General features: G+C 46.0%; 13 non-coding genes and 1 pseudogene across 13 annotated transcripts; 6 read left to right on the top strand and 8 right to left on the bottom strand.

The window, feature by feature from the left end:
* Nucleotides 1-184: 184 nt before the first annotated feature.
* LOC135018983 (U1 spliceosomal RNA) lies at nt 185-347 on the bottom strand. The gene has a single exon (XR_010216603.1). It is a non-coding gene; the product is annotated as a U1 spliceosomal RNA (small nuclear RNA).
* Nucleotides 348-499: 152 nt separating this feature from the next.
* LOC135018884 (U1 spliceosomal RNA) lies at nt 500-663 on the bottom strand. Its single transcript, XR_010216515.1, has one exon. It is a non-coding gene; the product is annotated as a U1 spliceosomal RNA (small nuclear RNA).
* A 671-nt stretch (nt 664-1,334) lies between these two features.
* Nucleotides 1,335-1,497, bottom strand: LOC135019021 (U1 spliceosomal RNA). The gene has a single exon (XR_010216635.1). It is a non-coding gene; the product is annotated as a U1 spliceosomal RNA (small nuclear RNA).
* Nucleotides 1,498-1,649: 152 nt separating this feature from the next.
* On the bottom strand, nt 1,650-1,813 carry LOC135019116 (U1 spliceosomal RNA). The gene has a single exon (XR_010216715.1). It is a non-coding gene; the product is annotated as a U1 spliceosomal RNA (small nuclear RNA).
* Nucleotides 1,814-2,484: 671 nt separating this feature from the next.
* LOC135018992 (U1 spliceosomal RNA) lies at nt 2,485-2,647 on the bottom strand. Its single transcript, XR_010216611.1, has one exon. It is a non-coding gene; the product is annotated as a U1 spliceosomal RNA (small nuclear RNA).
* A 152-nt stretch (nt 2,648-2,799) lies between these two features.
* LOC135018828 (U1 spliceosomal RNA) lies at nt 2,800-2,963 on the bottom strand. The gene has a single exon (XR_010216461.1). It is a non-coding gene; the product is annotated as a U1 spliceosomal RNA (small nuclear RNA).
* Nucleotides 2,964-3,634: 671 nt separating this feature from the next.
* On the bottom strand, nt 3,635-3,797 carry LOC135018979 (U1 spliceosomal RNA). The gene has a single exon (XR_010216599.1). It is a non-coding gene; the product is annotated as a U1 spliceosomal RNA (small nuclear RNA).
* Nucleotides 3,798-3,941: 144 nt separating this feature from the next.
* LOC135019060 (U5 spliceosomal RNA) lies at nt 3,942-4,057 on the top strand. The gene has a single exon (XR_010216661.1). It is a non-coding gene; the product is annotated as a U5 spliceosomal RNA (small nuclear RNA).
* A 270-nt stretch (nt 4,058-4,327) lies between these two features.
* On the top strand, nt 4,328-4,443 carry LOC135019067 (U5 spliceosomal RNA). The gene has a single exon (XR_010216667.1). It is a non-coding gene; the product is annotated as a U5 spliceosomal RNA (small nuclear RNA).
* A 286-nt stretch (nt 4,444-4,729) lies between these two features.
* On the top strand, nt 4,730-4,845 carry LOC135019099 (U5 spliceosomal RNA). Its single transcript, XR_010216698.1, has one exon. It is a non-coding gene; the product is annotated as a U5 spliceosomal RNA (small nuclear RNA).
* Nucleotides 4,846-5,119: 274 nt separating this feature from the next.
* LOC135019058 (U5 spliceosomal RNA) lies at nt 5,120-5,235 on the top strand. Its single transcript, XR_010216659.1, has one exon. It is a non-coding gene; the product is annotated as a U5 spliceosomal RNA (small nuclear RNA).
* Nucleotides 5,236-5,510: 275 nt separating this feature from the next.
* Nucleotides 5,511-5,626, top strand: LOC135019106 (U5 spliceosomal RNA). The gene has a single exon (XR_010216705.1). It is a non-coding gene; the product is annotated as a U5 spliceosomal RNA (small nuclear RNA).
* Nucleotides 5,627-10,992: 5,366 nt separating this feature from the next.
* TRNAN-AUU (transfer RNA asparagine (anticodon AUU)) lies at nt 10,993-11,066 on the bottom strand. Its single transcript has one exon. It is a non-coding gene; the product is annotated as a tRNA-Asn (tRNA).
* An 8,136-nt stretch (nt 11,067-19,202) lies between these two features.
* LOC135019048 (U1 spliceosomal RNA) lies at nt 19,203-19,381 on the top strand (annotated as a pseudogene).
* Nucleotides 19,382-20,471: the final 1,090 nt, after the last annotated feature.

Below are 20,471 nucleotides of genomic sequence, written 5' to 3'. Positions count from 1 at the left end.
ACGGCAAGTAAAAGGGTGTGGGCCCTGCAGCACTACCTGTAGTTTGCATTGTGCATTGGAAGGCACAAAGTAAGCAGACGGGAGAAGTAAGGATAGTGCGCAAGGCCATAGAATGGAGCGGCTTAAGAAAAGAGAAGTGGAAACAGACAGCAAACTAGGCTGGAGAGAGACCTGAGACAAAGAGATCTGAATTATACGAGAGCCGACCAGGGGAAACACAAATTATGCAGTCAAGTTTCCCACATTTGGGGAAATCGCAGGAGCAGCACACCCAGAGTGCAATGGGTGAGCCTTGCCCTGGGAGAAGCACCTACGTGATCATAGTATCTCACCTGGCAGGTAAGTAGGAGTTGGGCTAGAGCTGGGGAGGGTCGCTGCTCGGGTACCCCCCTGTCAAGTGAAGGAGATCCAACTGAGGCAGCACAAGGGAATTCTCGAAAGAAGAACAAGGCTAGAGGAAGATCTGAGACAAAGAAATCTGACTTTTACCAGAGCTGACCAGAGGAAAACACAAACACAGTCCCCCACTACCACAAATAATGCTGTCGAGTTTCCCACATTTGGGGAAATCACAGGGGTCAGCATACCCAGAATGCAATGAATGAACCTCACACTGGGAGAATAATCTTCATGACCATGGTATTTCCTATGCAAAATAAGTATGATTTGGGATAGGGCTGGGGAGGGCCGCTGCTCAGGCACATCTCTGTCAAGTAAAGGAGATTCAACTGAGGCAGCATAAGGGAACTCTCATCTGGGGACAACAACTGCAGGGAGAACACATATTTTCAGATGAACATGGGAGGGCAGAAGGCTGCCTAATACTGAAGCACCCCCAAACAACAAACCAAATGCAACAACTAGTGCAAGCATTCCTGGGGGAAGGCCTGCAGCAGATGGATTTGCATATGGTGATGTCATCCAAGCAGTGGGTCAAAGTTGGCTTCAACCCTCGTCTGCATATGAAAAGAGAAAAGGGGCGTGCAGGGCATGGCGGCCTTTTGCGGCGCTTGGATGACCCCTAGTTCGCATTAAACACCTCCATTCTCCTTCGGTGTGGGGCTCATGTTGGCTATGCCCCAGCCCCTGAAGCATTCAAGCTGATTTCTTGCAGTAGCTGGGCACTGTAACAGCTCCAGAGCTGCTCTGTACGGCAAGTAAAAGGGTGTGGGCCCTGCAGCACTACCTGTAGTTTGCATTGTGTATTGGAAGGCACAAAGTAAGCAGACGGGAGAAGTAAGGATAGTGCGCAAGGCCATAGAATGGAGCGGCTTAAGAAAAGAGAAGTGGAAACAGACAGCAAACTAGGCTGGAGAGAGACCTGAGACAAAGAGATCTGAATTATACGAGAGCCGACCAGGGGAAACACAAATTATGCAGTCAAGTTTCCCACATTTGGGGAAATCGCAGGGGCAGCACATCCAGAGTGCAATGGGTGAGCCTTGCCCTGGGAGAAGCACCTTCATGATTATAGTATCTCACCTGGCAGGTAAGTAGAAGTTGGGCTAGAGCTGGGGAGGGTCGCTGCTCGGGCACACCCCTGTCAAGTGAAGGAGATCCAACTGAGGCAGCACAAGGGAACTCTCGAAAGAAGAACAAGGCTAGAGGAAGATCTGAAACAAATAAATCTGACTTTTACCAGAGCTGACCAGAGGAAAGCACAAACACAGTCCCCCACTACCACAAATAATGCAGTTGAGTTTCCCACATTTGGGGAAATCACAGGGGTCAGCATACCCAGAATGCAATGAATGAACCTCACCCTGGGAGAACAATCTTCAAGACCATGGTCTCTCCTATGCAAAATAAGTATGATTTGGGATAGGGCTGGGGAGGGCCGCTGCTCAGGCGCATCTCTGTCAAGTAAAGGAGATTCAACTGAGGCAGCACAAGGGAACTCTCATCTGGGGACAACAACTGCAGGGAGAACACATATTTTCAGATGAACATGGGAGGGCAGAAGGCTGCCTAATACTGAAGCACCCCCAAACAACAAACCAAATGCAACAACTAGTGCAAGCATTCCTGGGGGAAGGCCTGCAGCAGATGGATTTGCATATGGTGATGCCATCCAAGCAGTGGGTCAAAGTTGGCTTCAACCCTCGTCTGCATATGAAAAGAGAAAAGGGGCGTGCAGGGCATGGCGGCCTTTTGCGGCGCTTGGCTGACCCCTAGTTCGCATTACACACCTCCACCCTCCTTCGGTGTGGGGCTCATGTTGGCTATGCCCCAGCCCCTGAAGCATTCAAGCTGATTTCTTGCAGCAGCTGGGCACTGTAACTGCTCCAGAGCTGCTCTGTACGGCAAGTAAAAGGGTGTGGGCCCTGCAGCACTACCTGTAGTTTGCATTGTGCGTTGGAAGGCACGAAGTAAGCAGACGGGAGAAGTCAGGATAGTGCGCAAGGGCATAGAAGGGAGCGGCTCAAGAAAAGAGAAGTGGAAACAGACAGCAAACTAGGCTGGAGAGAGACCTGAGACAAAGAGATCTGAATTATACGAGAGCCGACCAAGGGAAACACAAATTATGCAGTCAAGTTTCCCACATTTGGGGAAATCGCAGGGGCAGCACAACCAGAGTGCAATGGGTGAGCCTTGCCCTGGGAGAAGCACCTTCATGATCATAGTATCTCACCTGGCAGGTAAGTAGGAGTTGGGCTAGAGCTGGGGAGGGTCGCTGCTCGGGTACCCCCCTGTCAAGTGAAAGAGATCCAACTGAGGCAGCACAAGGGAACTCTCGAAAGAAGAACAAGGCTAGAGGAAGATCTGAGATAAAGAAATCTGATTTTTACCAGAGCTGACCAGAGGAAAGCACAAACACAGTCCCCCACTACCACAAATAATGCAGTCGAGTTTCCCACATTTGGGGAAATCACAGGGGTCAGCATACCCAGAATGCAATGAATGAACCTCACACTGGGAGAACAATCTTCATGACCATGGTATCGCCTATGCAAAATAAGTATGATTTGGGATAGGGCTGGGGAGGGCCGCTGCTCAGGCACATCTCTGTCAAGTAAAGGAGATTCAACTGAGGCAGCACAAGGGAACTCTCATCTGGGGACAACAACTGCAGGGAGAACACATATTTTCAGATGAACATGGGAGGGCAGAAGGCTGCCTAATACTGAAGCACCCCCAAACAACAAACCAAATGCAACAACTAGTGCAAGCATTCCTGGGGGAAGGCCTGCAGCAGATGGATTTGCATATGGTGATGTCATCCAAACAGTGGGTCAAAGTTGGCTTCAACCCTCGTCTGCATATGAAAAGAGACAAGGGGCGTGCAGGGCATGGCGGCCTTTTGCGGCGCTTGGATGACCCCTAGTTCGCATTACACACCTCCACCCTCCTTCGGTGTGGGGCTCATGTTGGCTATGCCCCAGCCCCTGAAGCATTCAAGCTGATTTCTTGCAGCAGCTGGGCACTGTAACTGCTCCAGAGACGCTCTGTAAGGCAAGTAAAAGGGTGTGGGCCCTGCAGCACTACCTGTAGTTTGCATTGTGCGTTGGAAGGCACGAAGTAAGCAGACGGGAGAAGTCAGGATAGTGCGCAAGGGCATAGAAGGGAGCGGCTCAAGAAAAGAGAAGTGGAAACAGACAGCAAACTAGGCTGGAGAGAGACCTGAGACAAAGAGATCTGAATTATACGAGAGCCGACCAGGGGAAACACAAATTATGCAGTCAAGTTTCCCACATTTGGGGAAATCGCAGAAGCAGCACACCCAGAGTGCAATGGGTGAGCCTTGCCCTGGGAGAAGCACCTTCATGATCATAGTATCTCACCTGGCAGGTAAGTAGGAGTTGGGCTAGAGCTGGGGAGGGTCGCTGCTCGAGCATCCCCCTGTCAAGTAAAGGAGATTCAACTGAGTCAGCACAAAGGAACTCTCATCTGGGGACAACAACTGCAGGGAGAACACATATTTTCAGATAAAAATCTTGGTCATGCTCTGGTTTCTCTTCAGAACGAACAAATCTTTCGCCTTTTACTAAAGATTTCCGTGGAGAGGAGCAAAACCGAGTTTTATCTCAATTTTTGCATGCCCCATCTTTTTGGGGTTTCTTTTATCGGTTTAAAGATAGAATGAGTGTGCTTTAATGTAAGCTCATTTGCATAGAAATGACAGTAAATGTTTGTTTCTTTTCAAACAGAACTTTCTTGACCATGCTACTTGATTGAAAGATCTGGGAGCACATGGAATACAGTACAAACCATGCTTATAGCAAGGAGAAGACAGGTGAGAAATCTGCTTTCTTTCAAATTGGGCGCTCACTTTGATCTGAATGAGGACTGCTGGCACGGCACTCAGGCGACAGGTGGAATCTTGGTCATGCTCTGGTTTCTCTTCAGAACGAACAAATCTTTCGCCTTTTACTAAAGATTTCTGTGGAGAGGAGCAAAACTGAGCTTTATCTCAATTTTTGCATGCCCCATATTATTGGGGTTTCTTTTATCAGATTAAAGACAGAACGAGTGTGCTTTCTTGTTAGCTTTAATGTAAGTTTATTTGCATAACAATGACAATAAATGTCTGTTTCTTTTCAAGCAGAACTTTCTTGACCATACTAATTGCTTGAAAGATCTGGGAGCACATGGAAAAGAGTACAAACCATGCTTATAGCAAGGGGAAGTCTGGTGAGAAATCTGCTTTCTTTCTTTCAAATTGGGTGCTCATTTTGAGCTGAATGAGGACTGCTGGCATGGCACTCAGGCGACAGGTGGAATCTTAGTCATGCTCTGGTTTCTCTTCAGAACGAACAAATCTATCGCCTTTTATTAAAGATTTCCGTGGAGAGGAGCAAAACTGAGTTTTATCTCAATTTTTGCATGCCCCATCTTATTGGGGTTTCTTTTATCAGTTTAAAGATAGAACGAGTGTGCTTTAATGTAAGCTCATTTGCATAGAAATGACAGTAAATGTTTGTTTCTTTTCAAACAGAACTTTCTTGACTATACTAATTGCTTGAAAGATCTGGGAGCACATGGAAAAGAGTACAAACCATGTTTATAGCAAGGGGAAGCCTGGTGAGAAATCTGCTTTCTTTCTTTCAAATTGGGTGCTCACTTTGAGCTGAATGAGGACTGCTGGCATGGCACTCAGGCGACAGGTAGAATCTTGGTCATGCTCTGGTTTCTCTTCAGAACGAACAAATCTTTCGCCTTTTACTAAAGATTTCCGTGGAGAGGAGCAAAACTGAGTTTTATCTCAATTTTTGCATGCCCCATCTTATTGGGGTTTTATTTTATCGGTTTAAAGATAGAACGAGTGTGCTTTAATGTAAGCTCATTTGCATAGAAATGACAGTAAATGTTTGTTTCTTTTCAAACAGAACTTTCTTGACCACACTAATTGTTTGAAAGATCTGGGAGCACATGGAAAAGAGTACAAACCATGTTTATAGCAAGGGGAAGCCTGGTGAGAAATCTGCTTTCTTTCATTCAAATTGGGTGCTCACTTTGAGCTGAATGAGAACTGCTGGCATAGCACTCAGGCGACAGGTGGAATCTTGGTCATGCTCTGGTTTCTCTTCAGAACTAACAAATATTTCGCCTTTTATTAAAGATTTCCGTGGAGAGGAGCAAAACTGAGTTTTATCTCAATTTTTGCATGCCCCATATTATTGGGGTTTCTTTTATCAGTTTAAAGACAGAACGAGTGTGCTTTCTTGTTAGCTTTAATGTAAGTTTATTTGCATAACAATGACAGTAAATGTTTGTTTCTTTTCAAACAGAACTTTCTTGACCATGCTACTTGCTTGAAAGATCTGGGAGCACATGGAAAACAGTACAAACCATGCAGTATCACAAGAGCCTTTATTTGATCTTTCATGAAGATAGAGCAGAATTGAGGACACGTCAACAATTTCTGCCAAAGGTGGTTCATCTTTCCACATGGTGTCTTTGGCCACTGACACCTTCGTTGAGTCAAAGTCTCTGGCTGTGGTCAGAACTTTGAAAATTTATGTCACCAGAACGGTTCAGATTAGGAAAACAGAGGCTCTGTTTGTCCTGTATGCTCCCAACAGGATTGGGTGTCCTGCTTCCATGCAGACCATTATGCGCTGGATCTGTGGTAAGATTCAGCATGCTCATTCCACGGCAGGATTGCCGTTACTGAATTAGGTGAAGACCCATTCTACTAGAAAGGTGGGTTCATCCTGGGCAGCTGGTCGGGGAGTCTCGGCATTGCAACTTTGTAGAGCAGCTATTTAGTAAACACTTTTGCTAAGTTTTACAAGTTTGATACCTTGGCTGATGATAACCTCAAGTTGGGTCATTCGGTGCTGCAGAGTCGTACGCACTCTCCCACCCGTTCAAGAGCTTTGGTATAACCCCATGGTTCTTAATGTGACCCCAGCATCCTCTAGGTCGTATGAGAAAATAGGATTTTAATACCTACCGGTAAATCCTTTTCTCTTAGTACGTAGAGGATGCTGGGCACCCGTCCCAGTCCATACTGTGTCTGCAGTTATTACTTGTGGTTATACACATGTTGTGTTACGGTTCTGGTCAGCTTTTTGCTGCAATTGTTCATGCCGTTGGCTTGTGTTCTGTTGAATGCCACGTTCTGCGGCATGCTTAAGGTGTGAGCTGGTAAGATGCTCACCTTAGTTTAACAATAAATCCTTTCCTCGAAATGTCCGTCTCCCTGGGCACAGTTCCTATAACTGGATTCTGGAGGAGGGGCAAAGAGGGAGGAGCCAGTTCACACCCTTTGAAAGTCTTAAAGTGCCCATGTCTCTTGCGGATCCCGTCTATACCCCATGGTTCTTAATGTGACCCCAGCATCCTCTATGGACTAAGAAAAAAGGATGCCCTTGTGTACTATCCTGACTTCTCCTCCCGTCTGCTTACTTTGTGCCTTCCAACGCACAATGCGAACTACAGGTGGTGCTGCAGGGCCCACACCCTTTTACTTGCCTTACAGAGCAGCTCTGGAGCTGTTACAGTGCCCAGCTGTTGCAAGAAATCAGCATGAATGCTTCAGGGGATGGGGCATGGCCAACATGAGCCCCACACCAAAGGAGGGTGGGGGTGTTTAATGCGAACTAGGGGTCATCCAAGCACTGCAAAAGGCCGCCATGCCCTGCATGCCCCTTTTCTCTTTTTATATGCAGATGAGGGTTCCAGCCAACTTTGGCCCACTGCTTGGATGACATCACCGTATGCAAATCCGTCTGCTGCAGACCTTCCCCCAGGAATGCTTGTACTAGTTGTTGGATATGGTTTGATATTTGATGGTGCTTAAGTATTAGGCAGCCTTCCGCCCTCCCATGTTCATCTGAAAAGATGTGGTCTCCCTGCAGTTGTTGTCCCCAGACGAGAGTTCCCTTGTGCTTCCTCAGTTGAATCTCCTTAACTTGACGGGGGAGGGGCTGCCCGAGCTGCCACCCTCCCCAGCCCTATCCCAACTCATACTTATTTTACATATTAGATCTCTTGATCATGAAGATTGTTCTCACAGGGTGAGGTTCATCCATTATATTTTAAAATAGGAAGGTACAAATTACATATTTGAATTGCATCTATGTGCTGGATTCAAATGCCCCCCCCCCCCCTTCCTTTCTCAATTGTGCCCGTCAGCAGCTATTCTCAGGTTGCTGCCAATGGGTGTGACACATTAATTTCTTCTGTGGGGTACACTGGACTCCACAAGGATTCACATTGGGGTGTAGAGTAGGATCTTGATCTGAGGCACCAACCGGCTCAAAGCTTTTGACTGTTCCCAAGATGCTCAGCGCATCCTCCTCTATAACCCCGCTTCCATGAACAGGGAGCTCAGTTTGTAGTTGGTGCCTTCAGTAGCAGGCCACTTAACAGGGGCCTGCCTCAGGCAGCCTATTCTTAGCTATTAATTTTGACAAGAAAAGAAGAACTTGTTTTATGATAATCTACAAGGGCTGCAGCAGGCTAGGTCTAATAGACATCTTTACTGCAGCTTCATCACTCCCAGCGGCGCTGTATACTCCCGTGCCCTGGTTGCTGGGTCACTGCAGCGGAGGCTCCGGTTTCTTCCTAAGGTCAGTCACACACACACACCGCCCTTCCGGATCACGAGGCCGCTGATAAAGGGGAGCGTGGCCGTAGGGGGTGGGCCGTGTGCGCACTGGGGTGGACACTGATTACTGGGCAGCCGCTCCACTAGCCACCAGGTACAGTTAAGGAGCACAGGTCTGGGGGTTTTTCTCCTATATTAACCCAATTTTGTACTGCCCGCAGCGCATTGTGATAGGTAATAGGGCCTGATTCAGGTTGGATTGCAATCACAATAAGCGATCCAACTGCAAAAATTGCTAAGAGCATATGCATGTGCCTGCATGCGATCGCCTCTGCCTGTCAATCGGGGCAGGGGGGGAGAGTGGGGTCAGCAACACTCCATTTCCAAGTCAGGGATGGAGCAGTGCGGGGGCAAGGCTTCAAAATGGGGTCTGCAATGGAGGAGACACAGGGGGCGTGGTCACAGCGGCTGTATGACATCACATTCAGCCGCTGTGATCACAAAAATGGTGGCGGCTTCCTGCGCGCACATACAGTCTGCACCAGCAGGAGGCTACACCATTGTTTATGATCACGCTGAACTGCAGTGCGACTGCAATTACAGCATGGTCAAGAAGGGAGGTGTCATACTGGGTGGCCATGCCCTGTCACTGTGCAGGAGCCAGCACCGCTTACACACTAGTCCCCGGGTGCAGCCCCCAACCCCCGGGACACCCGGAGCAACAAAATGTAGATTCAGGCCACCAGGCCACGCCCCTACCTATGAAATCATGCCTCCTTTTTACCATTGCGCTGCTTATTTGCACGCACTGCATTACAATCTCCCTCGCCACCTCTCTGGGTGTCACCAGTGATAGTGACACCTCTGCCATGCTTGTAGCAGCTGGTCCAAAGATCTATGCCTCAAGCCCTGAGTGTTTGCCCTTGTGACTTGTTGATCATGATAGCGAAGCAGATGCTTACAGAAAACTGCAGGGGCTTAGATTGAAAATAAAAAAAATTGATGGGTATAAGGTAGAGAGGAGCGGGTTCGGTTCTCCGAGAACCGAATTCCCCACGAACTCCACGTTGTTTACACTGGTCTGAGGCAGGCTCGGTTGTTCCCGCCTGACTCGGAAAACCTGAACAAGGGAAAATGTCATCATCCCGCTGTCGGATTCTCGCGAGATTCGGATATTATATATAGAGCTGCGCGTTGCCGCCATTTTTACTCGTGCATTGAAGAGAGAGCGGAGAGGACGTGGCTATGTTCTCTCAGTGGAAATCTCAATATCAGTGCTCAGTATCAGTGGTTACTTATTGCTGCTCAGTAATACTAGTAGTGTGTCTCTCCTGCTCAGTGTCAGTTCTCAGTAGTATCCTCATCAGTGCTCAGTATCACTGCTCATTGTCTTGTGCTGCATTGTGGTGCTCAGCATACTACAGTACATTACTAATAGTCCAGTGCTGCATCTTGCTGCTCAGTGTCAGTTCTAGTATCCTCATCAGTGCTCACTATCACTGCTCATTGCATTGTGGTGTTCTGTATACTACAGTAATATAGTAACATATAGTAACATAGTTTTTGAGGTTGAATAGAGGCAAATTGCCCATCGTGTTCAACCTGTTTTAAGTTGTGATGATTCTACATACTTGCTGAATAATGTTTTATGACTAGTTAGCTACTATAACTCATGTTACCCCCGGATTAACCTTGTTGATATTTTAAGTATTATAACCTTGGATAGCTTTTTCATTCAGAAATGTATCCATTCCTTTTTTAAATCCAATTACAGAGTCCGCCATTACCACCTTCCCTGGCAGGGAATTCCACATCCTGATTGCCCTAACAGTTAAGAACCCTTTCCTCCATTGCGTTCTGAACTTTCCTCCAGTCGCAGCGCGTGACCACGTGTTCTTTTAATAAATAATTCCTCTGATAACTCTTTGTTATGTATCTTTACATATTTGAAGATATTAATAATATCTCCTCTTAGGCACCTCTTTTCTAGTGTATACATATTCAGCCTAGTAAGTCTTTCCTTATAGTCCAGTACTTTTAGGCCTTTAATCAATTTAGTCTTCAGGATCTCTCGGACTTCCATGAGCAGCAGAGTAGTGCAATGGAAGGATGCTAGGCCCATAACCCAGAGGTCGATTGATCGAAACTATCCTCTGCTATGTGCATTTTTTTTTTATAATTAAAGTAATCAAAAACTGGGATTGATATTTTGGCTCTTTTATTTTTACTTAAAGTACAATAACTTTTATCATTTTAATTTGTTTTAATAGTATATTGACAGCATTGTTTTCTTTAAAAAATGCACTTAATTTTCTTTACCCTATTACTGAAATGGTAATTGACAAAAACAAACTACATTGTCACCAGAAGAGCAATGCAAAATGTACAAGTGATATATTAAAATCATCTTCCATCTTGAATTTCAATGATGCATTGGGACAACAATTTTGTGAGAAACATCTTCACCCATAAAGAAAGATTTTCTTAATTCCTTACCTGTGTGCTGATTAGATATTACCTTGTTTTCACATTAAACAGACTTCCACATGAGAAAGCAGCAAGGATGCAGTAACGTTTATGTTTCCTGGTGTCAACCTGTATTATTTCAGTAGACATTGAAATGAGGATGCATCTTGCTGCCTTTCCAATGTAGCAAGTTTAATTCAGTAATAGGTGAAAAAACATTCCTACAAAGGTGTTAATCAGAGACTTGGCTTTGTGGACACTTTTCAGAGAGCAAATTTGTTAGCATAAAAATAAAGTCAGAAAATGAAGAGCTGTTTAATCACTCAATTGGACTTTTCTGCCAGCATAATTTTTTTTTCTCTGCAACCCACTGCTAAATTGTGCTTCCTAGCTGTTTTTTATAAAATCACTTAATCAAATCTAACTCTGATTACATCAGAGAAGGCCAGGTACCCTACATCATAAGAGGGGGTTTGAAATTTTGACTTGTCTACTTAAAGATCACCAAAATCTGATCACAAGGTCAATTACATCCCTGGGTGGGATTGAACCACCAACCTTTTGGTTAATAGCCAAACATGCTAACCGATTGCACCACAGAGACACCTCGTAAAAGTTTATTCTGACAAAGGCTAATAAGCATCAATCTAGAACGTTTCCTAGAAAAACTTTAAAAAGTCAATAATCTGGAGAGTTTTTGTAAGAAACACATTGCTACTTTCCCATGATGAGTGAGTGCTTCAGGATCTCTTGCACTTACATAAGCAGCAGAGTACTGCAACGGAAGCATGCTGGGCCCATAACCCAGAGGTAGGCAGATTGAAACTATCTTCTGCTATATGCATTGTTTTTTGTTAATTAAAGTAATCCAAAACTGGGATTGATATTTTGGCTCTTTTATTTTTACTTAAAGTACAATAACTTTTACCATTTTAATTTGTTTTAATAGTATATTGACAGTATTGTTTTCTTTCAAAAATCCACTTAATTTTCTTTACCCTATTATTAAAATGGTAATTGACAAAAACAAACTACATTGTCACCAGAAGAGCAGTACAAAATGTACAAGTGATATATTAAAATCATCTTTCCACTTGAATTTCAATGATGCTTTGGTGCAACAATTTTTTGAGAAACATCTTCACCCATAAAGAAAGATTTTCTTAATTCCTTACCTGTGTGCTGATTAGATATCACCTTGTTTTCACATTAAACAGACTTCCACATGAGGAAGCAGCAAGGATGCAGTGACGTTTATGTTTCCTGGTGTCAACCTGTATTATTTCAGTAGACATTGAAATGAGGATGCATCTTGCTGCCTTTCCAATGAAGCAAGTTTAATTCAGTAATAGGTGAAAAACCATTCCTACAAAGGTGTTAATCAGAGACTTGGCTTTGTGGACACTTTTCAGAGAGCAAATTTGTTAGCATAAACATAAAATCAGAAAATGAAGAGCTGTTTAATCACTCAATTGGACTTTTCTGCCAGCATAATTTTTTTTCTCTGCAACCCACTGCTAAATTGTGCTTCCTAGCTGTTTTTTATAAAATCACTTAATCAAATCTAACTCTGATTACATCAGAGAAGGCCAGGTACCCTACACCATAAGAGGGGGTTTGAAATTTTGACTTGTCTACTTAAAGATCACCAAAATCTGATTACAAGGTCAAATACATCCCTGGGTGGGATTGAACCACCAACCTTTTGGTTAAAAGCCAAACATGCTAACCGATTGCGCCACATAGACACCTTGCAAAAGTAGATACTGACAAAGGCTAATAAGCATTCATCTAGAACGTTTCCTAGAAAAACTTTAAAAAGTCAATAATCTGGAGAATTTTTGTAAGAAACACATTGGTACTTTCCCATGATGAGTGAGTGCTTCAGGATCTCTTTCACTTACATGGGCTATTAACCAAAAGGTTGGTGGTTCAATCCCACCCAGGGATGTAATTGACCTTGTGATCAGATTTTGGTGATCTTTAAGTAGACAAGTCAAAATTTCAAACCCCCTCTTATGGTGTAGGGTACCTGGCCTTCTCTGACATAATCAGAGTTAGATTTAATTAAGTGATTTTATAAAAAACAGCTAGGAAGCACAATTTAGCAGTGGGTTGCAGAGAAAAAAATAACATTTTAAACCTACCGGTAAAATTTTTTTCTCGTAGTCCGTAGAGGATGATGGGGACTCCGTAAGGACCATGGGGGATAGACGGGCTCCGCAGCAGACATGGGCACTTTAAGAAAGACTTTAGATCTGGGTGTGCACTGGCTCCTCCCTCTATGCCCCTCCTCCATACCTCAGTTAGAGAAACTGTGCCCAGAGGAGACGGACAGTACGAGGAAAGGATTTTTGTTAATCCAAGGTCAAGATTCATACCAGCCACACCAATCACACCGTATAACTTGTGATATACTACCCAGTTAACAGTATGAAAACAACATAGCATCAGTCCAAGACCGATGAAAACTAACATATAACCCTTATGTAAGCAATAACTATATACAAGTCTTGCAGAAGTAGTCCGCACTTGGGACGGGCACCCAGCATCCTCTACGGACTACGAGAAAAAGATTTACCGGTAGGTTTAAAATCTTATTTTCTCTTACGTCCTAGAGGATGCTGGGGACTCCGTAAGGACCATGGGGATTATACCAAAGCTCCCAAACGGGCTCCTGCGGATGACTCTGCAGCACCGATTGAGCAAACAGGAGGTCCTCCTCAGCCAGGGTATCAAACTTATAGAACTTTGCAAAGGTGTTTGAACCCGACCAAGTAGCAGCTCGGCACAGCTGTAGTGCCGAGACCCCTCGGGCAGCTGCCCAAGAAGAGCCCACCTTCCTAGTGGAATGGGCCTTGACTGAATTAGGCAACGGCAATCCCGCCATAGAATGCGCCTGCTGAATCGTGTTACAGATCCAGAGAGCAATAGTCTGCTTTGAAGCAGGGGTGCCAATCTTGTTGGCTGCATACAGGACAAACAGTGCTTCTGTTTTTCTGACTCTAGCCGTTCTGGCCACGTAAATTTTCAAAGCCCTGACCACATCAAGGGACTCGGAATCCTCCAAGTCACGCGTAGCCACAGGCATCACGATAGGTTGGTTCATATGAAAGGATGAGTCCACTTTTAGCAGGAATTGAGGACGGGTCTGCAATTCCGCTCTATCCATATGGAAAACCAGATAGGGGATTTTATGTGATAAAGCTGCTAATTCCGACACTCGCCTAGCGGAAGCCAAGGCTAATAACATGACCACCTTCCAAGTGAGATATTTAAACTCCACCATTTTAAGTGGTTCAAACCATAACCTTAACACCACGTTAAGGTCCCAAGGGACCACCGGAGGTACAAAAGGAGGCTGAATATGCAGTACTCCCTTCACAAAAGTTTGTACTTACTTCAGGAAGAGAGGCCAATTCCTTTTGAAAGAAAATGGATAAGGCCAAAATCTGAACCTTAATAGAGCCTAATTTTAGGCCCAAATTCACTCCAGTTTGTAGGAAGTGAAGGAAGTGGCCCAGGTGGAATTCTTCCGTATGAGCATTCCTGGCCTCACACCAAGAAACATATTTTCGCCATATACAGTGATAATGTTTAGATGTCACGTCCTTCCTAGCCTTTATTAGCGTAGGAATGACCTCATCTGGAATACCCTTTTCCGCTAGGATCCGGCGTTCAACCGCCATGCCGTCAAACGCAGCCGCGGTAAGTCTTGGAACAGACAGGGCCCCTGTTGCAACAGGTCCTGTCTTAGAGGAAGTGGCCACGGATCTTCTGTGAGCATTTCCTGCAGATCTGGATACCAGGTCCTTCGCGGCCAATCTGAAACAATGAGAATTGTTCTTACTCCTCTTTTTCTTACTATTATCAACACCTTGGGTATGAGAGGTAGAGGAGGAAATACATAGACCGACCGGAACACCCACGGTGTCACTAGGGCGTCTACAGCTACTGCCTGAGGGTCTCTTGACCTGGTGCAATACCTCTGTAGCTTTTTGTTGAGGCGGGACGCCATCATGTCTATCTGGAACAGTCCCCACCGACTTGCAATCTGTGCGAAGACTTCCTGATGGAGTCCCCACTCTCCTGGATGTAGGTTGTGTCTGCTGAGGAAGTCTGCTTCCCAGTTGTCCACTCCCGGAATGAACACTGCTGACAGTGCGCTTACATGATTCTCCGCCCAGCGAAGAATTCTGGTGGCTTCCGCCATCGCCACTCTGCTCCTTGTGCCGCCTTGGCGGTTTACATGAACTACTGCGGTGACGTTGTCTGACTGGATCAGAACTGGTTGGTCGCGAAGTAAGGTCTCCGCTTGACATAGGGCGTTGTATATGGCCCTTAGCTCCAGGATGTTGATGTGAAGACAAGTCTCCTGACTTGACCAAAGACCTTGGAAATTTCTTCCCTGTGTGGCTGCTCCCCAACCTCGGAGGCTCGCGTTCGTGGTCACCAGGATCCAGTCCTGAATGCCGAACCTGCGGCCCTCTAGAAGGTGAGCACTCTGCAGCCACCACAGGAGAGATACCCTGGCCCTGGGGGACAGGGTGATCAACTGATGAATCTGTAGATGTGACCCGGACCACTTGTCCAGTAGGTCCCATTGCAAGATCCTCACATAGAACCTGCCGAAGGGAATGGCCTCGTATGATGCCACCATCATTCCCAGGACTCGAGTGCAGTGATGCACTGACACCTGTTTTGGTTTCAATAGGTTCCTGACCAGAGTCATGAGTTCCTGGGCCTTTTCTATCGGAAGATAAACCCTTTTCTGGTCCGTATCCAGAATAATGCCCAAGCAAAGTCAGACGAGTCGTAGGAACCAACTGCGACTTCGGGATATTGAGAATCCAGCCGTGTTGCTGTAACACCTTCAGTGAAAGTTATACGCTGTTCAGCAACTGCTCTCTTGATCTCGCTTTTATGAGGAGATCGTTCAAGTACGGGATAATTGTGACACCTTGCTTTCGCAGGAGCACCATAATTTCCGTCATTACCTTGGTGAAAATTCTTGGAGAAAATTCTGGAGAGACCAAACGGCAACGTCTGAAATTGGTAATGACAATACTGTACCGCAAATCTTAGGTACGCCTGATGAGGTGGATAAATGAGTACATGAAGGTATGCATCCTTTATGTCCAGAGATATCATAAAATCCCCCCCTTCTAGGCTGGCGATGACCGCTCTTAGCGATTCCATCTTGAACTTGAACCTTTTCAAGTATAGGTTCAGGGATTTTAAATTTAATATGGGTCTGACCAAACCGTCCGGTTTTGGGACTACAAACAGGGTCGAATAATTTCCCTTTCCTTGTTGAAGCAGGGGAACCTTGACCACCACCTGTTGAAGATACAATTTGTGAATTGCATTTAACACTATCTCCCTTTCCTGGGGAGAAGATGGTAGGGCCGATTTGAAAAACCGGCGAGGAGGCACCTCTTCGAATTTCAGCTTGTAACCCTGAGAAACAATTTCTATTGCCTAGGGATCCACCTGCGAATGAACCCAGATGTGGCTGAAAACTCGAAGACGTGCCCCCAACTGGGCGGACTCCTTTAGCGGAGCCCCAGCGTCATGCAGTGGATTTTGTAGAGGCCGGGGAGGACTTCTGTTCCTGGGAACTAGCTGTGTTGTGCAGCTTCTTCCCTCTGCCCTTACCTCTGGCAAGAAACGACGCACCTCGTACTTTCTTGTTTCTCTGTGATCGAAAGGACTGCATTTGATAATGTGGTGCTTTCTTAGGCTGTGAGGGAATATAAGGCAAAAAATTTGATTTACCAGCTGTAGCTGTGGAGACTAGGTCCGAGAGACCTTCCCCAAACAATTCCTCACCCCTGTAAGGTAAAACCTCCATATGCCTTTTTGAGTCGGCATCACCTGTCCATTGCCGGGTCCATAGGACTCATCTAGCAGAAATCGACATAGCGTTTATTCTAGAACCCAGTAGACTAATGTCACTTTGAGCATCTCTCATATATAGGACAGCATCTTTTATATGCCCTATGGTCAATAACATAGCATCCTTATCTAGGGTCTCAATCTCTGCTGATAAGGTATCTGTCCATGCTGCCACCGCGCTACAACCCCGGCCGACGCAATTGCCGGTCTGAGTAAGGTACCAGAATGTGTGTAAATGGACTTTAGGGTAACCTCCTGCTTGCGGTCAGCAGGGTCCCTGATGGTAGCCGTATCCTGGGATGGCAGCGCTACCTTTTTGGATAAGCGTGTCAATGCTTTATCCACCCTAGGGGAGGATTCCCACCGTATCCTGTCCATTGGCGGGAAAGGATACGCCATAAGAATCCTTTTGGGAATCTGCAGCTTTTTGTCTGGAGATTCCCAAGCTTTTTCACATAATTCATTCAACTCATGTGAGGGGGGAAAGGTTATCTCAGGTTTCTTTCCCTTATACATGTGTACCCTCGTGTCAGGGACAGGGGACTCTGTGATGTGCAAAACATCTTTTAGTGCAATAATCATATATCGAATACATTTAGCCAATTTTGGCTGTAACTTTGCATCATAGTAGTTGACACTGGAGTCAGAATCCGTGTCGGTATCTGTGTCAACTATTTGGGATAGTGGGCGCTTTTGAGACCCGAAGGTCCCTGCGACATAGGGACAGGCATGGGTTGACTCCCTGACTGTTCCCTAGCTTCAGCTTTGTCTAATCTCTTGTGTAATAAGTTTACATTAGCACTTAAAACATTCCACATATCCATCCAGTCAGGTGTCGGCGTTGTCGATGGAGACACCACATTAATTTGCTCCTGCTCCTCTCTAGGAGAGCCTTCTACCTCAGACATGTCGACACACGTGTACCGACACACCATACACTCAGGGAATCCTCTTATCTGAGGACAGTTCCCCAACAAGGCCCTTTGGAGAGACAGAGAGAGAGAGTATGCCAGCACACACCCCAGCGCTATATGACCCAGGAAAAAAACACAATAATTTTATGTTTACCCAGTAGCGCTGTATTTCCATATATATATGCGCCTAATTATGTGCCCCCCTCTTCTTTAAGACCCTCTTTCTACCGTGGTATAAGCAGGGGAGAGTCCGTGGAGCTTCCCCTCAGCGGTGCCGTGGAGAAAATGGCGCTGGTGAGTGCTGAGGGAGAAGCCCCACCCCCTCAGCGACGGGCTTCTGTCCCGCTCAAATATAGTAAAAAAATGGCGGGGGCTCTTATATATATATATACAGTGCCTAGCTGCATATATATTTAATTTGCCAAAGAGAGGTCTATATTGCTGCCCAGGGCGTCCCCCCTGCGCCCTTCACCCTTACACTGACTGCCGTGTGAGAGGTGTATGGGAGCAATGGAGCACAGCTTTACTGCTGTGCGTTACCTCAGTGAAGATCATGAAGTCTTCCGCCGCCTCTGAAGTCTTCTTTTCTTCTCATACTCACCCGGCTTCTATCTTCCGGCTCTGCGAGGGGGACGGCGGCGCGGCGCTGGGACGGACGGCGAGGGTGAGACCTGCGTACCGATCCCTCTGGAGCTAATGCTGTACAGTAGCCTAAGAAGCAGAGCCTATCAACTCACAGAAGTAGGTGTGCATCTCTCCCCTCCGCCCCTCGATGCAGAGAGTCTGTTGCCAGCAGGCTCCCTGAAAATAAAAAAATCTAACAAATATACTTTCTGTCAGGAAACTCAGGAGAGCTCCCTGAAAAGCACCCAGTCTCCTCTGGGCACAGTAGTAAACTGAGGTCTGGAGGAGGGGCATAGAGGGAGGAGCCAGTGCACACCCAGATCTAAAGTCTTTCTTAAAGTGCCCATGTCTCCTGCGGAGCCCGTCTATCCCCCATGGTCCTTACGGAGTCCCCAGCATCCTCTAGGACGTAAGAGAAAAATTATGCTGGCAGAAAAATCCAATTGAGTGATTAAACAGCTCCAGAGCTGCTCTGTAAGGCAAGTAAAAGGGTGTGGGCCCTGCAGCACTACCTGTAGTTTGCATTGTGCATTGGAAGCCTAGTTTGCTGTCTGTTTCCACTTCTTTTTTCTTGAGCCCCTCCCGTCTATACCCTTGTGCACTATCCTGACTTCTCCTCCCGTCTGCTTACTTTGTGCCTTCCAAAGCACAATGCAAACTACAGGTAGTGCTGCAGGGCCCACACCCTTTTACTTGCCTTACAGAGCAGCTCTTGAGCTGTTACAGTGCCCAGCTGCTGCAAGAAATCAGCGTGAATGCTTCAGGGGCTGGGGCATGGCCAACATGAGCCCCACACCGAAGGAGGGTGGGGGTGTTTAATGCGAACTAGGGGTCTCGCACAATGCGAACTACAGGTAGTGCTGCAGGGCCCACACCCTTTTACTTGCCATACAGAGCAGCTCTGGAGCTGTTACAGTGCCCAGCTGCTGCAAGAAATGTGAACTAGGGGTCATCCAAGTGCCGCAAAAGGCCGCCATGCCCTGCACGCCCCTTTTCTCTTTTCATATGCAGACGAGGGTTGAAGCCAACTTTGACCCACTGCTTGGATGACATCGCCATATGCAAATCCATCTGCTGCAGGCCTTCCCCCAGGAATGCTTGCACTAGTTGTTGCATTTGGTTTGTTGTTTGGGGGTGCTTCAGTATTAGGCAGCCTTCTGCCCTCCCATGTTCATCTGAAAATATGTGTTCTCCCTGCAGTTGTTGTCCCCAGATGAGAGTTCCCTTGTGCTGCCTCAGTTGAATCTCCTTTACTTGACAGAGATGTGCCTGAGCAGAGGCCCTCCCCAGCCCTATCCCAAATCATACTTATTTTGCATAGGAGATACCATGGTCATGAAGACTGTTCTCCCAGGGAGCGGTTCATTCATTGCATTCTGGGTATGCTGACCCCTGTGATTTCCCCAAATGTGGGAAACTCGACTGCATTATTTAATGCGAACTAGGGGTCATCCAAGCACCGCAAAAGGCCGCCATGCCCTGCATACCCCTTTTCTCTTTTCATAAGCAGACGAGGTTTGAAGCCAACTTTGACCCACTGCTTGGATGACATCACTTGCTGCCTTTCCAATGAAGCAAGTTTAATTTAATAATAGGTGAAAAACCATCCCTACAAAGGTGTTAATCAGATACTTGGCTTTGTGGACACTTTTCAGAGCACAAATTAGTTAGCATAAAAGAAAATTAAGTGGATTTTTGAAAGAAAACAATACTGTCAATATACTATTAAAACAAATTAAAATGGTAAAAGTTATTGTACTTTAAGTAAAAATAAAAGCTAAAATATCAATCCCAGTTTTGGATTACTTTAATGAACAAAAAAAAAATGCATATAGCAAAGGATAGTTTCAATCTGCCTACCTCTGGGTTATGGGCCCAGCATGCTTCCATTGCAGTACTCTGCTGCACATGTAAGTGCAAGAGATCCTGAAGCACTCACTCATCATGCGAAAGTACCAATGTGTTTCTTCATTGGTTGCTGGAAGAAACATCTTACAAAAACTCTCCAGATTATTGACTTTTTAAAGTTTTTCTAGGAAACGTTCTAGATGAATGCTTATTAGTCTTTGTCAGTATGTACTTTTTGCAAAGTGTCTCTGTGGCGCAATCGGTTAGTGTGTTCAGCTATTAATCAAAAGGTTGGTGGTTCAATCCCACCCAGGGACGTAATTGACCTTGTGATCAGATTTTGGTGATATTTAAGTAGACAAGTCAAAATTGCAAACCCCCTCTTATGGTGTAGGGTACCTGGGGAGGGCAGAAGGCTGCCTAATACTGAAGCACCCCCAAACAACAAACCAAATGCAACAACTAGTGCAAGCATTCCTGGGGGAAGGCCTGCAGCAGATGGATTTGCATATGGCGATGTCATCCAAGCAGTGGGTCAAAGTTGGCTTCAACCCTCGTCTGCATATGAAAAGAGAAAAGGGGCGTGCAGGGCATGGCGGCCTTTTGCGGCACTTGGATGACCCCTAGTTCACATTTCTTGCAGCAGCTGGGCACTGTAACAGCTCCAGAGCTGCTCTGTATGGCAAGTAAAAGGGTGTGGGCCCTGCAGCACTACCTGTAGTTCG

This window comes from Pseudophryne corroboree, unplaced genomic scaffold (genome assembly GCF_028390025.1).
Source record: "Pseudophryne corroboree isolate aPseCor3 unplaced genomic scaffold, aPseCor3.hap2 scaffold_330, whole genome shotgun sequence".
Lineage (NCBI taxonomy): Eukaryota > Metazoa > Chordata > Amphibia > Anura > Myobatrachidae > Pseudophryne > Pseudophryne corroboree.
The sequence above is the reverse complement of the archived record's forward strand: the minus strand, read 5'-3'. Positions and strand labels throughout refer to the sequence as shown.